The sequence below is a fragment of the Pleurodeles waltl genome, chromosome 5 (genome assembly GCF_031143425.1).
Source record: "Pleurodeles waltl isolate 20211129_DDA chromosome 5, aPleWal1.hap1.20221129, whole genome shotgun sequence".
NCBI lineage: Eukaryota > Metazoa > Chordata > Amphibia > Caudata > Salamandridae > Pleurodeles > Pleurodeles waltl.
The window spans coordinates 1,323,096,493-1,323,115,795 of record NC_090444.1 but is presented as its reverse complement, the minus strand read 5'-3'; the positions used below and the strand labels follow the sequence as shown (position 1 = coordinate 1,323,115,795).

Genomic DNA, 19,303 nt, shown 5'->3' with positions numbered 1-19,303 from the left:
GGCATCAGTGTGCATTTATTGTGCTGAGAAGTTTGATACCAAACTTCCCAGTTTTCAGTGTAGCCATTATGGTGCTGTGGAGTTCGTGTTTGACAAACTCCCAGACCATATACTCTTATGGCTACCCTGCACTTACAATGTCTAAGGTTTTGTTTAGACACTGTAGGGGTACCATGCTCATGCACTGGTACCCTCACCTATGGTATAGTGCACCCTGCCTTAGGGCTGTAAGGCCTGCTAGAGGGGTGGCTTACCTATACTGCATAGGTAGTGAGAGGCTGGCATGGCACCCTGAGGGGAGTGCCATGTCGACTTACTCGTTTTGTCCTCACTAGCACACACAAGCTGGCAAGCAGTGTGTCTGTGCTGAGTGAGAGGTCTCCAGGGTGGCATAAGACATGCTGCAGCCCTTAGAGACCTTCCTTGGCATCAGGGCCCTTGGTACTAGAAGTACCAGTTACAAGGGACTTATCTGGATGCCAGGGTCTGCCAATTGTGGATACAAAAGTACAGGTTAGGGAAAGAACACTGGTGCTGGGGCCTGGTTAGCAGGCCTCAGCACACTTTCAATTGTAAACATAGCATCAGCAAAGGCAAAAAGTCAGGGGGCAACCATGCCAAGGAGGCATTTCCTTACAAAAGGCAAAAAGTCAGGGGGCAACCATGCCAAGGAGGCATTTCCTTACACAACCCCCCCCCAAACGAAAGAGGATGAGACTAACCTTTCCCAAGAGAGTCTTCATTTTCTAAGTGGAAGAACCTGGAAAGGCCATCTGCATTGGCATGGGCAGTCCCAGGTCTGTGTTCCACTATAAAGTCCATTCCCTGTAGGGAGATGGACCACCTCAACAGTTTAGGATTTTCACCTTTCATTTGCATCAGCCATTTGAGAGGTCTGTGGTCAGTTTGAACTAGGAAGTGAGTCCCAAAGAGGTATGGTCTCAGCTTCTTCAGGGACCAAACCACAGCAAAGGCCTCCCTCTCAATGGCACTCCAACGCTGCTCCCTGGGGAGTAACCTCCTGCTAATGAAAGCAACAGGCTGGTCAAGGCCATCATCATTTGTTTGGGACAAAACTGCCCCTATCCCATGTTCAGAGGCATCAGTCTGCACAATGAACTGCTTAGAATAATCTGGAGCTTTTAGAACTGGTGCTGAGCACATTGCTTGTTTCAGGGTGTCAAAGGCCTGTTGGCATTCCACAGTCCAGTTCACTTTCTTGGGCATTTTCTTGGAGGTGAGTTCAGTGAGGGCTGTCACAATGGATCCATATCCCTTCACAAACCTCCTGTAATACCCAGTCAAGCCAAGGAATGCCCTGACTTGAGTCTGGGTTTTTGGAGCTACCCAGTCCAGAATAGTCTGGATCTTGGGTTGGAGTGGCTGAACTTGGCCTCCACCTACAAGGTGTCCCAAGTAAACCACAGTTCCCTGCCCTATCTGGCATTTGGATGCCTTGATAGAGAGGCCTGCAGATTGCAGAGCCTTCAAAACCTTCCTCAGGTGGACCAGGTGATCCTGCCAGGTGGAGCTAAAGACAGCAATATCATCAAGATAAGCTGTGCTAAAGGACTCCAAGCCAGCAAGGACTTGATTCACCAACCTTTGGAAGGTGGCAGGGGCATTCTTTAAACCAAAGGGCATAACAGTAAACTGATAATGCCCATCAGGTGTGGAGAATGCTGTTTTCTCTTTTGCTCCAGGTGCCATTTTTATTTGCCAGTACCCTGCTGTCAAGTCAAAGGTACTTAGGAATTTGGCAGCACCTAATTTGTCTATGAGCTCATCAGCTCTTGGAATTGGATGAGCATCTGTCTTGGTGACAGAATTGAGCCCTCTGTAGTCCACACAAAACCTCATCTCTTTCTTTCCATCTTTGGTGTGAGGTTTGGGGACTAAGACCACTGGGCTAGCCCAGGGGCTGTCAGAGCGCTCAATCACTCCCAATTCCAGCATCTTGTGGACTTCCACCTTGATGCTTTCCTTAACATGGTCAGACTGTCTAAAGATTTTGTTCTTGACAGGCATGCTGTCTCCTGTGTCCACATCATGGGTACACAGGTGTGTCTGACCAGGGGTTAAGGAGAAGAGTTCAGGAAACTGTTGTAGGACTCTCCTACAATCAGCTTGCTGTTGGCCAGAGAGGGTGTCTGAGTAGATCACTCCATCTACTGTGCCATCTTTTGGGTCTGATGACAGAAGATCAGGGAGAGGTTCACTCTCTGCCTCCTGATCCTCATCTGTTACCATCAACAGATTCACATCAGCCCTGTCATGGAAGAGCTTAAGGCGGTTCACATGGATCACCCTCTTGGGGCTCCTGCTTGTGCCCAGGTCCACCAGGTAGGTGACCTGACTCTTCCTTTCTAGCACTGGGTAAGGGCCACTCCATTTGTCCTGGAGTGCCCTGGGAGCCACAGGCTCCAGAACCCAGACTTTCTGCCCTGGTTGGAACTCAACCAGTGCAGCCTTTTGGTCATACCAAAACTTCTGGAGCTGTTGGCTGGCCTCAAGGTTTTTGGTTGCCTTTTCCATGTACTCTGCCATTCTAGAGCGAAGGCCAAGTACATAGTCCACTATGTCCTGTTTAGGCTCATGGAGAGGTCTCTCCCAGCCTTCTTTAACAAGGGCAAGTGGTCCCCTTACAGGATGACCAAACAGAAGTTCAAAGGGTGAGAATCCTACTCCCTTCTGTGGCACCTCTCTGTAAGCGAAAAGCAGACATGGCAAGAGGACATCCCATCTCCTTTTGAGTTTTTCTGGGAGCCCCATGATCATGCCCTTTAATGTCTTGTTGAATCTCTCAACTAAGCCATTAGTTTGTGGATGGTATGGTGTAGTGAATTTATAAGTCACCCCACACTCATTCCACATGTGCTTTAGGTATGCTGACATGAAGTTGGTACCTCTGTCAGACACCACCTCCTTAGGGAAACCCACTCTGGTAAAGATACCAATGAGGGCCTTGGCTACTGCAGGGGCAGTAGTCGACCTAAGGGGAATAGCTTCAGGATACCTGGTAGCATGATCCACTACTACCAGGATATACATATTTCCTGAGGCTGTGGGAGGTTCTAGTGGACCAACTATGTCCACACCCACTCTTTCAAAGGGCACCCCCACCACAGGAAGTGGAATGAGGGGGGCCTTTGGATGCCCACCTGTCTTACCACTGGCTTGACAGGTGGGGCAGGAGAGGCAAAACTCCTTAACCATGTTGGACATATTGGGCCAGTAGAAGTGGTTGACTAACCTCTCCCACGTCTTGGTTTGTCCCAAATGTCCAGCAAGGGGAATGTCATGGGCCAATGTTAGGATGAACTTCCTGAACAGCTGAGGCACTACCACTCTCCTAGTGGCACCAGGTTTGGGGTCTCTGGCCTCAGTGTACAGGAGTCCATCTTCCCAATAGACCCTATGCGTTCCATTTTTCTTGCCTTTGGACTCTTCAGCAGCTTGCTGCCTAAGGCCTTCAAGAGAGGGACAGGTTTCTTGTCCCTTACACAGCTCCTCCCTTGAGGGTCCCCCTGGGCCCAAGAGCTCAACCTGATAAGGTTCAAGCTCCAAAGGCTCAGTTCCCTCAGAGGGCAGAACTTCTTCCTGAGAAGAGAGGTTCCCTTTCTTTTGCTGTGTTGCAGTTGGTTTCCCAACTGACTTTCCTGTTCTCTTGGTAGGCTGGGCCATTTTTCCAGACTCCAGCTCTACTTGTTCACCCTGTGCCTTGCACTGTGCTCTTGTTTTCACACACACCAGTTCAGGGATACCCAGCATTGCTGCATGGGTTTTTAGTTCCACCTCAGCCCATGCTGAGGACTCCAGGTCATTTCCAAGCAGACAGTCCACTGGGATATTTGAGGAGACCACCACCTGTTTCAGGCCATTGACCCCTCCCCATTCTAAAGTAACCATTGCCATGGGATGTACTTTTCTCTGATTGTCAGCGTTGGTGACTGTGTAAGTTTTTCCAGTCAGGTATTGGCCAGGGGAAACCAGTTTCTCTGTCACCATGGTGACACTGGCACCTGTATCCCTCAGGCCCTCTATTCTAGTCCCATTAATTAAGAGTTGCTGTCTGTATTTTTGCATGTTAGGCGGCCAGACAGCTAGTGTGGCTAAATCCACCCCACCCTCAGAAACTAGAGTAGCTTCAGTGTGGACCCTGATTTGCTCTGGGCACACTGTTGATCCCACTTGGAGACTAGCCATACCAGTGTTACCTGGATGGGAGTTTGGAGTGGAACCTTTCTTGGGACAGGCCTTGTCTCCAGTTTGGTGTCCATGCTGTTTACAGCTATGACACCAGGCCTTTTTGGGATCAAAGTTTTTACCCTTGTACCCATTGTTTTGTGAAGAGGCTCTGGGCCCACCCTCCTGTGCAGGTTTTTGGGGGCCTGTAGAAGACTCTTTACTATTTTTAGTTTTGGTTGTCTCATCACCCTTCCCCTGGGGAGTCTTTGTGACCCCTTTCTTTTGGTCACCCCCTGTTGAAGTCTTGGACACCCTTGTCTTGACCCAATGGTCCGCCTTCTTTCCCAATTCTTGGGGAGAAATTGGTCCTAGGTCTACCAGATGCTGATGCAGTTTATCATTGAAACAATTACTTAACAGGTGTTCTTTCATAAATAAATTGTACAGCCCATCATAATTACTTACACCACTGCCTTGAATCCAACCATCTAGTGTTTTCACTGAGTAGTCAACAAAGTCAACCCAGGTCTGGCTCGAGGATTTTTGAGCCCCCCTGAACCTAATCCTGTACTCCTCAGTGGAGAATCCAAAGCCCTCAATCAGGGTACCCTTCATGAGGTCATAAGATTCTGCATCTTTTCCAGAGAGTGTGAGGAGTCTATCCCTACACTTTCCTGTGAACATTTCCCAAAGGAGAGCACCCCAGTGAGATCTGTTCACTTTTCTGGTTACACAAGCCCTCTCAAAAGCTGTGAACCATTTGGTGATGTCATCACCATCTTCATATTTAGTTACAATCCCTTTAGGGATTTTCAACATGTCAGGAGAATCTCTGACCCTATTTATGTTGCTGCCACCATTGATGGGTCCTAGGCCCATCTCTTGTCTTTCCCTCTCTATGGCTAGGATCTGTCTTTCCAAAGCCAATTGTAGGAAGTTGGCTCTGTATGTGCTATTTCAAAGTAAGGAATAGCATGCACAGAGTCCAAGGGTTCCCCTTAGAGGTAAAATAGTGGTAAAAATAGATAATACTAATGCTCTATTTTGTGGTAGTGTGGTCGAGCAGTAGGCTTATCCAAGGAGTAGTGTTAAGCATTTGTTGTACATACACAAGACAATAAATGAGGTACACACACTCAGAGACAAATCCAGCCAATAGGTTTTTATATAGAAAAATATCTTTTCTTAGTTTATTTTAAGAACCACAGGTTCAAATTCTACATGTAATATCTCATTCGAAAGGTATTGCAGGTAAGTACTTTAGGAACTTCAAATCATCAAAATTGCATGTATACTTTTCAAGTTATTGACAAATAGCTGTTTTAAAAGTGGACACTTAGTGCAATTTTCACAGTTCCTGGGGGAGGTAAGTTTTTGTTAGTTTTACCAGGTAAGTAGGACACCTACAGGGTTCAGTTCTTGGTCCAAGGTAGCCCACCGTTGGGGGTTCAGAGCAACCCCAAAGTCACCACACCAGCAGCTCAGGGCCGGTCAGGTGCAGAGTTCAAAGTGGTGCCCAAAACACATGGGCTAGAATGGAGAGAAGGGGGTGCCCCGGTTCCGGTCCGCTTGCAGGTAAGTACCCGCGTCTTCGGAGGGCAGACCAGGGGGGTTTTGTAGGGCACCGGGGGGGGACACAAGTCCACACAGAAATTTCACCCTCAGCAGCGCGGGGGCGGCCGGGTGCAGTGTAGAAACAAGCGTCGGGTTTTCAATGTTAGTCTATGAGAGATCTCGGGATCTCTTCAGCGCTGCAGGCAGGCAAGGGGGGGATTCCTCGGGGAAACCTCCACTTGGGCAAGGGAGAGGGACTCCTGGGGGTCACTTCTCCAGTGAAAGTCCGGTCCTTCAGGTCCTGGGGGCTGCGGGTGCAGGGTCTCTCCCAGGCGTCGGGACTTTAGGTTCAAAGAGTCGCGGTCAGGGGAAGCCTCGGGATTCCCTCTGCAGGCGGCGCTGTGGGGGCTCAGGGGGGACAGGTTTTGGTACTCACAGTATCAGAGTAGTCCTGGGGTCCCTCCTGAGGTGTCGGATCTCCACCAGCCGAGTCGGGGTCGCCGGGTGCAGTGTTGCAAGTCTCACGCTTCTTGCGGGGAGCTTGCAGGGTTCTTTCAAGGCTGCTGGAAACAAAGTTGCAGCCTTTCTTGGAGCAGGTCCGCTGTCCTCGGGAGTTTCTTGTCTTTTCGAAGCAGGGGCAGTCCTCAGAGGATGTCGAGGTCGCTGGTCCCTTTGGAAGGCGTCGCTGGAGCAGGATCTTTGGAAGGCAGGAGACAGGCCGGTGAGTTTCTGGAGCCAAGGCAGTTGTCGTCTTCTGGTCTTCCTCTGCAGGGGTTTTCAGCTAGGCAGTCCTTCTTCTTGTAGTTGCAGGAATCTAATTTTCTAGGGTTCAGGGTAGCCCTTAAATACTAAATTTAAGGGCGTGTTTAGGTCTGGGGGGTTAGTAGCCAATGGCTACTAGCCCTGAGGGTGGGTACACCCTCTTTGTGCCTCCTCCCAAGGGGAGGGGGACACAATCCTAACCCTATTGGGGGAATCCCCCATCTGCAAGATGGAGGATTTCTAAAAGTTAGAGTCACTTCAGCTCAGGACACCTTAGGGGCTGTCCTGCCTGGCCAGTGACTCCTCCTTGTTTTTCTCATTATTTTCTCCGGCCTTGCCGCCAAAAGTGGGGCCTGGCCGGAGGGGGCGGGCAACTCCACTAGCTGGAGTGTCCTGCTGGGTTGGCACAAAGGAGGTGAGCCTTTGAGGCTCACCGCCAGGTGTGACAATTCCTGCCTGGGAGAGGTGTTAGCATCTCCACCCAGTGCAGGCTTTGTTACTGGCCTCAGAGTGACAAAGGCACTCTCCCCATGGGGCCAGCAACATGTCTCGGTTTGTGGCAGGCTGCTAAAACTAGTCAGCCTACACAGATAGTCGGTTAAGTTTCAGGGGGCACCTCTAAGGTGCCCTCTGGGGTGTATTTTACAATAAGATGTACACTGGCATCAGTGTGCATTTATTGTGCTGAGAAGTTTGATACCAAAATTCCCAGTTTTCAGTGTAGCCATTATGGTGCTGTGGAGTTCGTGTAAAACAGACTCCCAGACCATATACTCTTATGGCTACCCTGCACTTACAATGTCTAAGGTTTTGCTTAGACACTGTAGGGGCACAGTGCTCATGCACTGGTACCCTCACCTATGGTATAGTGCACCCTGCCTTAGGGCTGTAAGGCCTGCTAGAGGGGTGTCTTACCTATACTGCATAGGCAGTGAGAGGCTGGCATGGCACCCTGAGGGGAGTGCCATGTCGACTTACTCATTTTGTTCTCACCAGCACACACAGGCTTGTAAGCAGTGTGTCTGTGCTGAGTGAGGGGTCTCTAGGGTGGCATAAGACATGCTGCAGCCCTTAGAGACCTTTCTTGGCATCAGGGCCCTTGGTACTAGAAGTACCAGTTACAAGGGACTTATCTGAATGCCAGGGTGTGCCAATTGTGGATACAATGGTACATTTTAGGTGAAGGAACACTGGTGCTGGGGCCTGGTTAGCAGGGTCCCAGCACACTTCTCAGTCAAGTCAGCATCAGTATCAGGCAAAAAGTGGGGGGTAACTGCAACAGGGAGCCATTTCTTTACACCAATCTTTTGGCCATCCTGGCTAACTGGATGTCCTCTTCACTGGGGCTATCCTCAGTGATTTCAGAGGTGTTGGTCTCTCCTGTGAGGGAACCAGCATCTCTGACTATTATTTTAGGAGTCAGGGTTTGAGGGACCCTGTTCTCCCTAGATAGGACTGGTAGGGGGGAATTGTCCTCCAAGTCACTATCCTCTTCCTCTGAGTTGCCACCCTCAGAGGGGTTGGCCTTTTCAAACTCTGCCAAAAGCTCCTGGAGCTGTATTTTGGTAGGTTTGGGGCCCATTGTTATTTTCTTTATTTTACAGAGTGACCTTAGCTCCCTCATCTTAAGATGGAGGTAAGGTGTGGTGTCGAGTTCCACCACAGTCACATCTGTGCTAGACATTTTGCTTCTAAAAGTTGGAATACTTTTTAAGAATCTACAACTAGTTCTAGGTTCTAATTCAAACTTTTAAACTCTAAAAGAAATGCTAAACAGGATCTAACACAAGGCCCTAGCAGGTCTTTTAAGAATTTAGAAAACTTTTCAAATTGCAAAAATCAATTTCTAATGACAATTTTGGAATTTGTCGTGTGATCAGGTATTGGCTGAGTAGTCCAGCAAATGCAAAGTCTTGTACCCCACCGCTGATCCACCAATGTAGGAAGTTGGCTCTGTATGTGCTATTTCAAAGTAAGGAATAGCATGCACAGAGTCCAAGGGTTCCCCTTAGAGGTAAGATAGTGGCAAAAAGAGATAATACTAATGCTCTATTTTGTGGTAGTGTGGTCGAGCAGTAGGCTTATCCAAGGAGTAGTGTTAAGCACTTGTTGTACATACACATAGACAATAAATGAGGTACACACACTCAGAGACAAATCCAGCCAATAGGTTTTTATATAGAAAAATATCTTTTCTTAGTTTATTTTAAGAACCACAGGTTCAAATTCTACATGTAATATCTCATTCGAAAGGTATTGCAGGTAAGTACTTTAGGAACTTCAAATCATCAAAATTGCATGTATACTTTTCAAGTTATTCACAAATAGCTGTTTTAAAAGTGGACACTAAGTGCAATTTTCACAGTTCCTAGGGGAGGTAAGTATTTGTTAGGTTAACCAGGTAAGTAAGACACTTACAGGGCTTAGTTCTTGGTCCAAGGTAGCCCACCGTTGGGGGTTCAGAGCAACCCCAAAGTCACCACACCAGCAGCTCAGGGCCGGTCAGGTGCAGAGTTCAAAGTGGTGCCCAAAACACATAGGCTAGAATGGAGAGAAGGGGGTGCCCCGGTTCCGGTCTGCTTGCAGGTAAGTACCCGCGTCTTCGGAGGGCAGACCAGGGGGGTTTTGTAGGGCACCGGGGGGGACACAAGTCCACACAGAAATTTCACCCTCAGCAGCGCGGGGGCGGCCGGGTGCAGTGTAGGAACAGGCGTCGGGTTCGCAATGTTAGTCTATGAGAGATCTCGGGATCTCTTCAGCGCTGCAGGCAGGCAAGGGGGGGATTCCTCGGGGAAACCTCCACTTGGGCAAGGGAGAGGGACTCCTGGGGGTCACTTCTCCAGTGAAAGTCCGGTCCTTCAGGTCCTGGGGGCTGCGGGTGCAGGGTCTCTCCCAGGCGTCGGGACTTTAGGTTCAAAGAGTCGCGGTCAGGGGAAGCCTCGGGATTCCCTCTGCAGGCGGCGCTGTGGGGGCTCAGGGGGGACAGGTTTTTGTACTCACAGTCTTAGAGTAGTCCTGGGGTCCCTCCTGAGGTGTTGGATCGCCACCAGCCGAGTCGGGGTCGCCGGGTGCAGTGTTGCAAGTCTCACGCTTCTTGCGGGGAGCTTGCAGGGTTCTTTAAAGCTGCTGGAAACAAAGTTGCAGCTTTTCTTGGAGCAGGTCCGCTGTCCTCGGGAGTTTCTTGTCTTTTCGAAGCAGGGGCAGTCCTCAGAGGATGGCGAGGTCGCTGGTCCCTTTGGAAGGCGTCGCTGGAGCAGGATCTTTGGAAGGCAGGAGACAGGCCGGTGAGTTTCTGGAGCCAAGGCAGTTGTCGTCTTCTGGTCTTCCGCTGCAGGGGTTTTCAGCTGGGCAGTCCTTCTTCTTGTAGTTGCAGGAATCTAATTTTCTAGGGTTCAGGGTAGCCCTTAAATACTAAATTTAAGGGCGTGTTTAGGTCTGGGGGGTTAGTAGCCAATGGCTACTAGCCCTGAGGGTGGGTACACCCTCTTTGTGCCTCCTCCCAAGGGGAGGGGGTCACAATCCTAACCCTATTGGGGGAATCCTCCATCTGCAAGATAGAGGATTTCTAAAAGTTAGAGTCACTTCAGCTCAGGACACCTTAGGGGCTGTCCTGACTGGCCAGTGACTCCTCCTTGTTGCTTTCTTTGTTCCCTCCAGCCTTGCCGCCAAAAGTGGGGGCCGTGGCCGGAGGGGGCGGGCAACTCCACTAAGCTGGAGTGCCCTGCTGGGCTGTGACAAAGGGGTGAGCCTTTGAGGCTCACCGCCAGGTGTTACAGCTCCTGCCTGGGGGAGGTGTTAGCATCTCCACCCAGTGCAGGCTTTGTTACTGGCCTCAGAGTGACAAAGGCACTCTCCCCATGGGGCCAGCAACATGTCTCTGGTGTGGCAGGCTGCTGGAACTAGTCAGCCTACACAGACAGTCGGTTAAGTTTCAGGGGGCACCTCTAAGGTGCCCTCGGTGGTGTATTTTACAATAAAATGTACACTGGCATCAGTGTGCATTTATTGTGCTGAGAAGTTTGATACCAAACTTCCCAGTTTTCAGTGTAGCCATTAGGGTGCTGTGGAGTTCGTGTTTGACAGACTCCCAGACCATATACTCTTATGGCTACCCTGCACTTACAATGTCTAAGGTTTTGTTTAGACACTGTAGGGGTACCATGCTCATGCACTGGTACCCTCACCTATGGTATAGTGCACCCTGCCTTAGGGCTGTAAGGCCTGCTAGAGGGGTGGCTTACCTATACTGCATAGGCAGTGAGAGGCTGGCATGGCACCCTGAGGGGAGTGCCATGTCGACTTACTCGTTTTGTCCTCACTAGCACACACAAGCTGGCAAGCAGTGTGTCTGTGCTGAGTGAGAGGTCTCCAGGGTGGCATAAGACATGCTGCAGCCCTTAGAGACCTTCCTTGGCATCAGGGCCCTTGGTACTAGAAGTACCAGTTACAAGGGACTTATCTGGATGCCAGGGTCTGCCAATTGTGGATACAAAAGTACAGGTTAGGGAAAGGACACTGGTGCTGGGGCCTGGTTAGCAGGCCTCAGCACACTTTCAATTGTAAACATAGCATCAGCAAAGGCAAAAAGTCAGGGGGCAACCATGCCAAGGAGGCATTTCCTTACAATACCTCTTTGGGACTCACTTCCTAGTTCAAACTGACCACAGACCTCTCAAATGGCTGATGCAAATGAAAGGTGGAAATCCTAAACTGTTGAGGTGGTCCATCTCCCTACAGGGAATGGACTTTATAGTGGAACACAGACCTGGGACTGCCCATGCCAATGCAGATGGCCTTTCCAGGTTCTTCCACTTAGAAAATGAAGACTCTCTTGGGAAAGGTTAGTCTCATCCTCTTTCGTTTGGGGGGGGGGTTGTGTAAGGAAATGCCTCCTTGGCATGGTTGCCCCCTGACTTTTTGCCTTTGCTGATGCTATGTTTACAATTGAAAGTGTGCTGAGGCCTGCTAACCAGGCCCCAGCACCAGTGTCCTTTCCCTAACCTGTACTTTTGTATCCACAATTGGCAGACCCTGGCATCCAGATAAGTCCCTTGTAACTGGTACTTCTAGTACCAAGGGCCCTGATGCCAAGGAAGGTCTCTAAGGGCTGCAGCATGTCTTATGCCACCCTGGAGACCTCTCACTCAGCACAGACACACTGCTTGCCAGCTTGTGTGTGTTAGTGAGGACAAAACGAGTAAGTCGACATGGCACTCCCCTCAGGGTGCCATGCCAGCCTCTCACTGCCTATGCAGTATAGGTAAGACACCCCTCTAGCAGGCCTTACAGCCCTAAGGCAGGGTGCACTATACCATAGGTGAGGGTACCAGTGCATGAGCATGGTACCCCTACAGTGTCTAAACAAAACCTTAGACATTGTAAGTGCAGGGTAGCCATAAGAGTATATGGTCTGGGAGTTTGTCAAACACGAACTCCACAGCACCATAATGGCTACACTGAAAACTGGGAAGTTTGGTATCAAACTTCTCAGCACAATAAATGCACACTGATGCCAGTGTACATTTTATTGTAAAATACACCACAGAGGGCACCTTAGAGGTGCCCCCTGAAACTTAACCGACTATCTGTGTAGGCTGACTAGTTTTAGCAGCCTGCCACAAACCGAGACATGTTGCTGGCCCCATGGGGAGAGTGCCTTTGTCACTCTGAGGCCAGTAACAAAGCCTGCACTGGGTGGAGATGCTAACACCTCCCCCAGGCAGGAATTGTCACACCTGGCGGTGAGCCTCAAAGGCTCACCTCCTTTGTGCCAACCCAGCAGGACACTCCAGCTAGTGGAGTTGCCCGCCCCCTCCGGCCAGGCCCCACTTTTTGGCGGCAAGGCCGGAGAAAATAATGAGAAAAACAAGGAGGAGTCACTGGCCAGTCAGGACAGCCCCTAAGGTGTCCTGAGCTGAAGTGACTCTAACTTTTAGAAATCCTCCATCTTGCAGATGGAGGATTCCCCCAATAGGGTTAGGATTGTGACCCCCTCCCCTTGGGAGGAGGCACAAAGAGGGTGTACCCACCCTCAGGGCTAGTAGCCATTGGCTACTAACCCCCCAGACCTAAACACGCCCTTAAATTTAGTATTTAAGGGCTACCCTGAACCCTAGAAAATCAGATTCCTGCAACTACAAGAAGGAGGACTGCCTAGCTGAAAACCCCTGCAGAGGAAGACCAGAAGACGACAACTGCCTTGGCTCCAGAAACTCACCGGCCTGTCTCCTGCCTTCCAAAGATCCTGCTCCAGCGACGCCTTCCAAAGGGACCAGCGACCTCGACATCCTCTGAGGACTGCCCCTGCTTCGAAAAGACAAGAAACTCCCGAGGACAGCGGACCTGCTCCAAGAAAAGCTGCAACTTTGTTTCCAGCAGCTTTAAAGATCCCTGCAAGTTCCCCGCAAGAAGCGTGAGACTTGCAACAGTGCACCCGGCGACCCCGACTCGGCTGGTGGCGATCCAACACCTCAGGAGGGACCCCAGGACTACTCTAAGACTGAGTACAAAAACCTGTCCCCCCTGAGCCCCCACAGCGCCGCCTGCAGAGGGAATCCCGAGGCTTCCCCTGACCGCGACTCTTTGAATCCAAAGTCCCGACACCTGGGAGAGACCCTGCACCCGCAGCCCCCAGGACCTGAAGGACCGGACTTTCACTGGAGGAGTGACCCCCAGGAGTCCCTCTCCCTTGATCAAGTGGAGGTTTCCCCGAGGAACCCCCCCCTTGCCTGCCTGCAGCGCTGAAGAGATCCCGAGATCTCTCATAGACTAACATTGCGAACCCGACGCTTGTTTCTACACTGCACCCGGCCGCCCCCGCGCCGCTGAGGGTGAAATTTCTGTGTGGGCTTGTGTCCCCCCCGGTGCCCTACAAAACCCCCCTGGTCTGCCCTCCGAAGACGCGGGTACTTACCTGCAAGCAGACCGGAACCGGGGCACCCCCTTCTCTCCATTCTAGCCTATGTGTTTTGGGCACCACTTTGAACTCTGCACCTGACCGGCCCTGAGCTGCTGGTGTGGTGACTTTGGGGTTTCTCTGAACCCCCAACGGTGGGCTACCTTGGACCAAGAACTGAACCCTGTAAGTGTCTTACTTACCTGGTAAAACTAACCAAAACTTATCTCCCCTAGGAACTGTGAAAATTGCACTAAGTGTCCACTTTTAAAACAGCTATTTGTCAATAACTTGAAAAGTATACATGCAATTTTGATGATTTGAAGTTCCTAAAGTACTTACCTGCAATACCTTTCGAATGAGATATTACATGTAGAATTTGAACCTGTGGTTCTTAAAATAAACTAAGAAAAGATATTTTTCTATATAAAAACCTATTGGCTGGATTTGTCTCTGAGTGTGTGTACCTCATTTATTGTCTATGTGTATGTACAACAAATGCTTAACACTACTCCTTGGATAAGCCTACTGCTCGACTACACTACCACAAAATAGAGCATTAGTATTATCTATTTTTACCACTATTTTACCTCTAAGGGGAACCCTTGGACTCTGTGCATGCTATTCCTTACTTTGAAATAGCACATACAGAGCCAACTTCCTACAGCATTGATGTGCTCATCGGAAGCCCAGAACTTCTCACTTCCTAAAAGATGAGTATGTTATAGATTCCGGCTGGGGCCATTAGTTGCAGCCTGGATCCCAACTGGTGGCAGTATTCGCACAGGCTCTTGACAATTACAAGCAAACTACTTCACACACCCATCACAAAACTGTTCAAGATTTCGTTCTGAATAATCGATTTGCTTGTAGGTGTAAATCACCACATCCTTTCTGCGATGAATATCAGTGGATTTGAGCCTGTTGTGTAAAGTTGGGAGAAAAGTGGCCAACCGAAGAACCAGTTCCAGAGAACGAGAAAAAGTACATCAAGTGCAGCGGGCGGCAGACAGGACACCTGCAGTCCAACAGAGGGGAGCGTCACAGGCAGGAAGGCTGTGGATATCTAACATACTGCTCGAGTGAGGACAGCCAGAGCAATAAAGTGCTGATCAGTCGAGGTCAGGCACACACAACACAGCATGCGAACATTGTGGCTGACCTACAATACAAAGTATGCAGTTGCACCTAGAAGCAAGGTCAGAAAATTCAGTGGTCCTTTTTTGTTTACACGCTAAATCGTAGACACAAAAACGTCCAATGTTCTAAAACACGAGTGATAACTTATACTGGTACAACAAGACTAGCATGCAATTACAGCTTACTGAATTAAATGCTATGGGGACACAAGAAATGAAGAGCACTGGGACTAGTTTTGTGGAAGTTGCAAACTGGTGTCAGAGTTATTTTCACAAAGTGCAATGAAAAGCTAAAGAGAAACTGTGGGGCTTAACCATGGCAGCGCTGCGGAGTGCGCAACCACCTAGTGCAATTTTCCACCATGCAGACAAAACAAAATAAGCGAAAACAATAGCACAGAGCTTTTAAACATCACTTGGTAGACATTGATAGAAAGCGATTTGAAGTACGGTTGAATTCCCTGGGTGCTGAGGGACAAAGAAATGCAATCACTTACTGGAAATTGAGCCAAAATCAGCTGAATTTGGCAAGTGGCAGGAGTACACTGGAGCTGTGAATCAAGAGAAATAGCAATTTAAATAGGACCACGTTTCAAAGTAATAGCCCACAGCTTCTAGTAGAAACAAGGGAAGCAGGAATCTAATGACAAATATATGGCTGTACTAAGGATTTCCAGCTGATACACAGTGAAACTGGAATCTGCATAGACCGATATGTCAGAGGCCAAATTGAGACTAATGCTCATTCAAAAAATGTTCATGAAAGATCGCTCTGTGGTCAAAATCCAAACCTGAAGAAAAATATTACAACAGCCAAGCGGAGCGAGAAGTTAATGTAACCTGCTCGGGGGTTCGCAAGAAAAAGCATAATTGATTCACGCTACTGTCAATGTTGTGTGTAAAGAGAAATAAGGTCTTATGCAATGGAAGGGAGAAAGGGAGCTATCTGTTTAAAATGTGGTTCAAGGACATGAGGTAAGCTATTCTGATTGTCCAGCAGTGGGAAAGGAGTGCAAAATACTGGCCACTTTTAAAAGTGCGTTTAGGGAACATGATAGCACAGTGAGATTAAGTCACAGAAAGGAGAAAATAAATGATGTGAATAAAGGAGTATCACAATGGATGTTAGCAGCAGATAAAGAGGTATAACTGATTCAGCTTTACCGTCAACTATTTTATCTCAATGCATGTTTAAAGAATTTCTGATGAATGTGCCATTGAAGACCGCCTATCTTAAGTGTGTAGCGTTTGCTGAGTACTACATCAATATTTAGGGCTAGTATGAAGACCACTTAGGAGATTAAGGACAGGGGCAGTGTAAGGAAATGCCTCCTTGGCATGGTTGCCCCCTGACTTTTTGCCTTTGCTGATGCTATGTTTACAATTGAAAGTGTGCTGAGGCCTGCTAACCAGGCCCCAGCACCAGTGTTCTTTCCCTAACCTGTACTTTTGTATCCACAATTGGCAGACCCTGGCATCCAGATAAGTCCCTTGTAACTGGTACTTCTAGTACCAAGGGCCCTGATGCCAAGGAAGGTCTCTAAGGGCTGCAGCATGTCTTATGCCACCCTGGAGACCTCTCACTCAGCACAGACACCCTGCTTGCCAGCTTGTGTGTGCTAGTGAGGACAAAACGAGTAAGTCGACATGGCACTCCCCTCAGGGTGCCATGCCAGCCTCTCACTGCCTATGCAGTGTAGGTAAGACACCCCTCTAGCAGGCCTTACAGCCCTAAGGCAGGGTGCACTATACCATAGGTGAGGGTACCAGTGCATGAGCATGGTACCCCTACAGTGTCTAAACAAAACCTTAGACATTGTAAGTGCAGGGTAGCCATAAGAGTATATGGTCTGGGAGTTTGTCAAACACGAACTCCACAGCACCATAATGGCTACACTGAAAACTGGGAAGTTTGGTATCAAACTTCTCAGCACAATAAATGCACACTGATGCCAGTGTACATTTTATTGTAAAATACACCCCAGAGGGCACCTTAGAGGTGCCCCCTGAAACTTAACCGACTATCTGTGTAGGCTGACTAGTTTTAGCAGCCTGCCACAAACCGAGACATGTTGCTGGCCCCATGGGGAGAGTGCCTTTGTCACTCTGAGGCCAGTAACAAAGCCTGCACTGGGTGGAGATGCTAACACCTCCCCCAGGCAGGAATTGTCACACCTGGCGGTGAGCCTCAAAGGCTCACCTCCTTTGTGCCAACCCAGCAGGACACTCCAGCTAGTGGAGGTGCCCGCCCCCTCCGGCCAGGCCCCACTTTTGGCGGCAAGGCCGGAGAAAATAATGAGAAAAACAAGGAGGAGTCACTGGCCAGTCAGGACAGCCCCTAAGGTGTCCTGAGCTGAGGTGACTCTGACTTTTAGAAATCCTCCATCTTGCAGATGGAGGATTCCCCCAATAGGGTTAGGATTGTGACCCCCTCCCCTTGGGAGGAGGCACAAAGAGGGTGTACCCACCCTCAGGGCTAGTAGCCATTGGCTACTAACCCCCCAGACCTAAACACGCCCTTAAATTTAGTATTTAAGGGCTACCCTGAACCCTAGAAAATTAGATTCCTGCAACTACAAGAAGAAGGACTGCCTAGCTGAAAACCCCTGCAGAGGAAGACCAGAAGACGACAACTGCCTTGGCTCCAGAAACTCACCGGCCTGTCTCCTGCCTTCCAAAGATCCTGCTCCAGCGACGCCTTCCAAAGGGACCAGCGACCTCGCCATCCTCTGAGGACTGCCCCTGCTTCGAAAAGACAAGAAACTCCCGAGGACAGCGGACCTGCTCCAAGAAAAGCTGCAACTTTGTTTCCAGCAGCTTTAAAGAACCCTGCAAGCTCCCCGCAAGAAGCGTGAGACTTGCAACACTGCACCCGGCGACCCCGACTCGGCTGGTGGCGATCCAACACCTCAAGAGGGACCCCAGGACTACTCTGATACTGTGAGTACCAAAACCTGTCCCCCCTGAGCCCCCACAGCGCCGCCTGCAGAGGGAATCCCGAGGCTTCCCCTGACCGCGACTCTTTGAACCTAAAGTCCCGACGCCTGGGAGAGACCCTGCACCCGCAGCCCCCAGGACCTGAAGGACCGGACTTTCACTGGAGAAGTGACCCCCAGGAGTCCCTCTCCCTTGCCCAAGTGGAGGTTTCCCCGAGGAACCCCCCCCTTGCCTGCCTGCAGCGCTGAAGAGATCCCGAGATCTCTCATAGACTAACATTGCGAACCCGACGCTTGTTTCTACACTGCACCCGGCCGCCCCCGCGCCGCTGAGGGTGAAATTTCTGTGTGGACTTGTGTCCCCCCCGGTGCCCTACAAAACCCCCCTGGTCTGCCCTCCGAAGACGCGGGTACTTACCTGCAAACAGACCGGAACCGGGGCACCCCCTTCTCTCCATTCTAGCCTATGCGTTTTGGGCACCACTTTGAACTCTGCACCTGACCGGCCCTGAGCTGCTGGTGTGGTGACTTTGGGGTTGCTCTGAACCCCCAACGGTGGGCTACCTTGGACCAAGAACTAAGCCCTGTAACTTACCTGGTTAACCTAACAAATACTTACCTCCCCTAGGAACTGTGAAAATTGCACTAAGTGTCCACTTTTAAAACAGCTATTTGTGAATAACTTGAAAAGTATACATGCAATTTTTATGATTTGAAGTTCCTAAAGTACTTACCTGCAATACCTTTCGAATGAGATATTACATGTAGAATTTGAACCTGTGGTTCTTAAAATAAACTAAGAAAAGATATTTTTCTATATAAAAACCTATTGGCTGGATTTGTCTCTGAGTGTGTGTATCTCATTTATTGTCTATGTGTATGTACAACAAATGCTTAACACTACTCCTTGGATAAGCCTACTGCTCGACCACACTACCACAAAATAGAGCATTAGTATTATCTATTTTACCACTATTTTACCTCTAAGGGGAACCCTTGGACTCTGTGCATGCTATTCCTTACTTTGAAATAGCACATACAGAGCCAACTTCCTACAGGCAGTTACACAATAATGTATCTGACAACACACACCTAATTACGTGGGTTGATTAGGGACCACACTGACACCACGTACAGAAACAAAGTGTTGCTGGTGGAGCAGATAAATGCCTCTGCCAGTGAAATATATTTTGAAATGTTTTGGAGATGTTTTCTATGACAAAGTTCTTTGTATAAAAGGTTTTGAGCACACATTTTGCAGAAAGGTGCCATCCTGTTGAACACAAGAGATGTGCAACTCAATCTTAGGGGTGAAATGAGGGAGCTTTTGGGTGATGTGTGACCAAGAGATTATTAAGCCTGTTGCTCTATCACAGTTGATTTCTGCTGCCTTAGTGAAGGCGAAAAGAGGAGTGGGTTCACTGGCACTCACTGAACAAGAATAGTGTACTTATCATCCACTTTCCAAAATACCAGAAATGTTAGACACGATGAGTGATGCCAGGTATGTTACAACAATACACGTATTAATGCAGCACATCATTCAGAGACACTTGACGCCAATTCTCAAAACTTGACTACCTTTGTTACACCATTTGGTGCTTATAAATATTTGCATATATCATTCTGAGTCACATTCGAGATTACTATTTTTCAAAAGTTAATACTGCAGCCAATTTAAAATCTCCACCCAGTAAAAGCTTTCAGGACCATAACTGAATTCATGCCAAAAGGGCAGAGGAATACAATAGAATATTAGCAAGAGTGCATGGGGTGCTGAAAGATAGTAGTATGACTGTGACAAGACAGAACTGCAAGTTCTTGAGGTC

At 49.1% G+C, this 19,303-nt stretch overlaps 1 long non-coding RNA gene across 1 annotated transcript in view; it reads right to left on the bottom strand.

Annotated features, from left to right (window-relative positions):
- The window catches only part of LOC138296451 (uncharacterized), a 204,961-nt gene that overhangs the window by 135,711 nt on the left and 49,947 nt on the right, over positions 1-19,303 (bottom strand). Inside the window, exon 10 of the long non-coding RNA XR_011203833.1 lies at positions 15,036-15,089. This is a non-coding gene — a long non-coding RNA (uncharacterized lncRNA). The remainder of the gene's footprint in view (positions 1-15,035; positions 15,090-19,303) is intronic.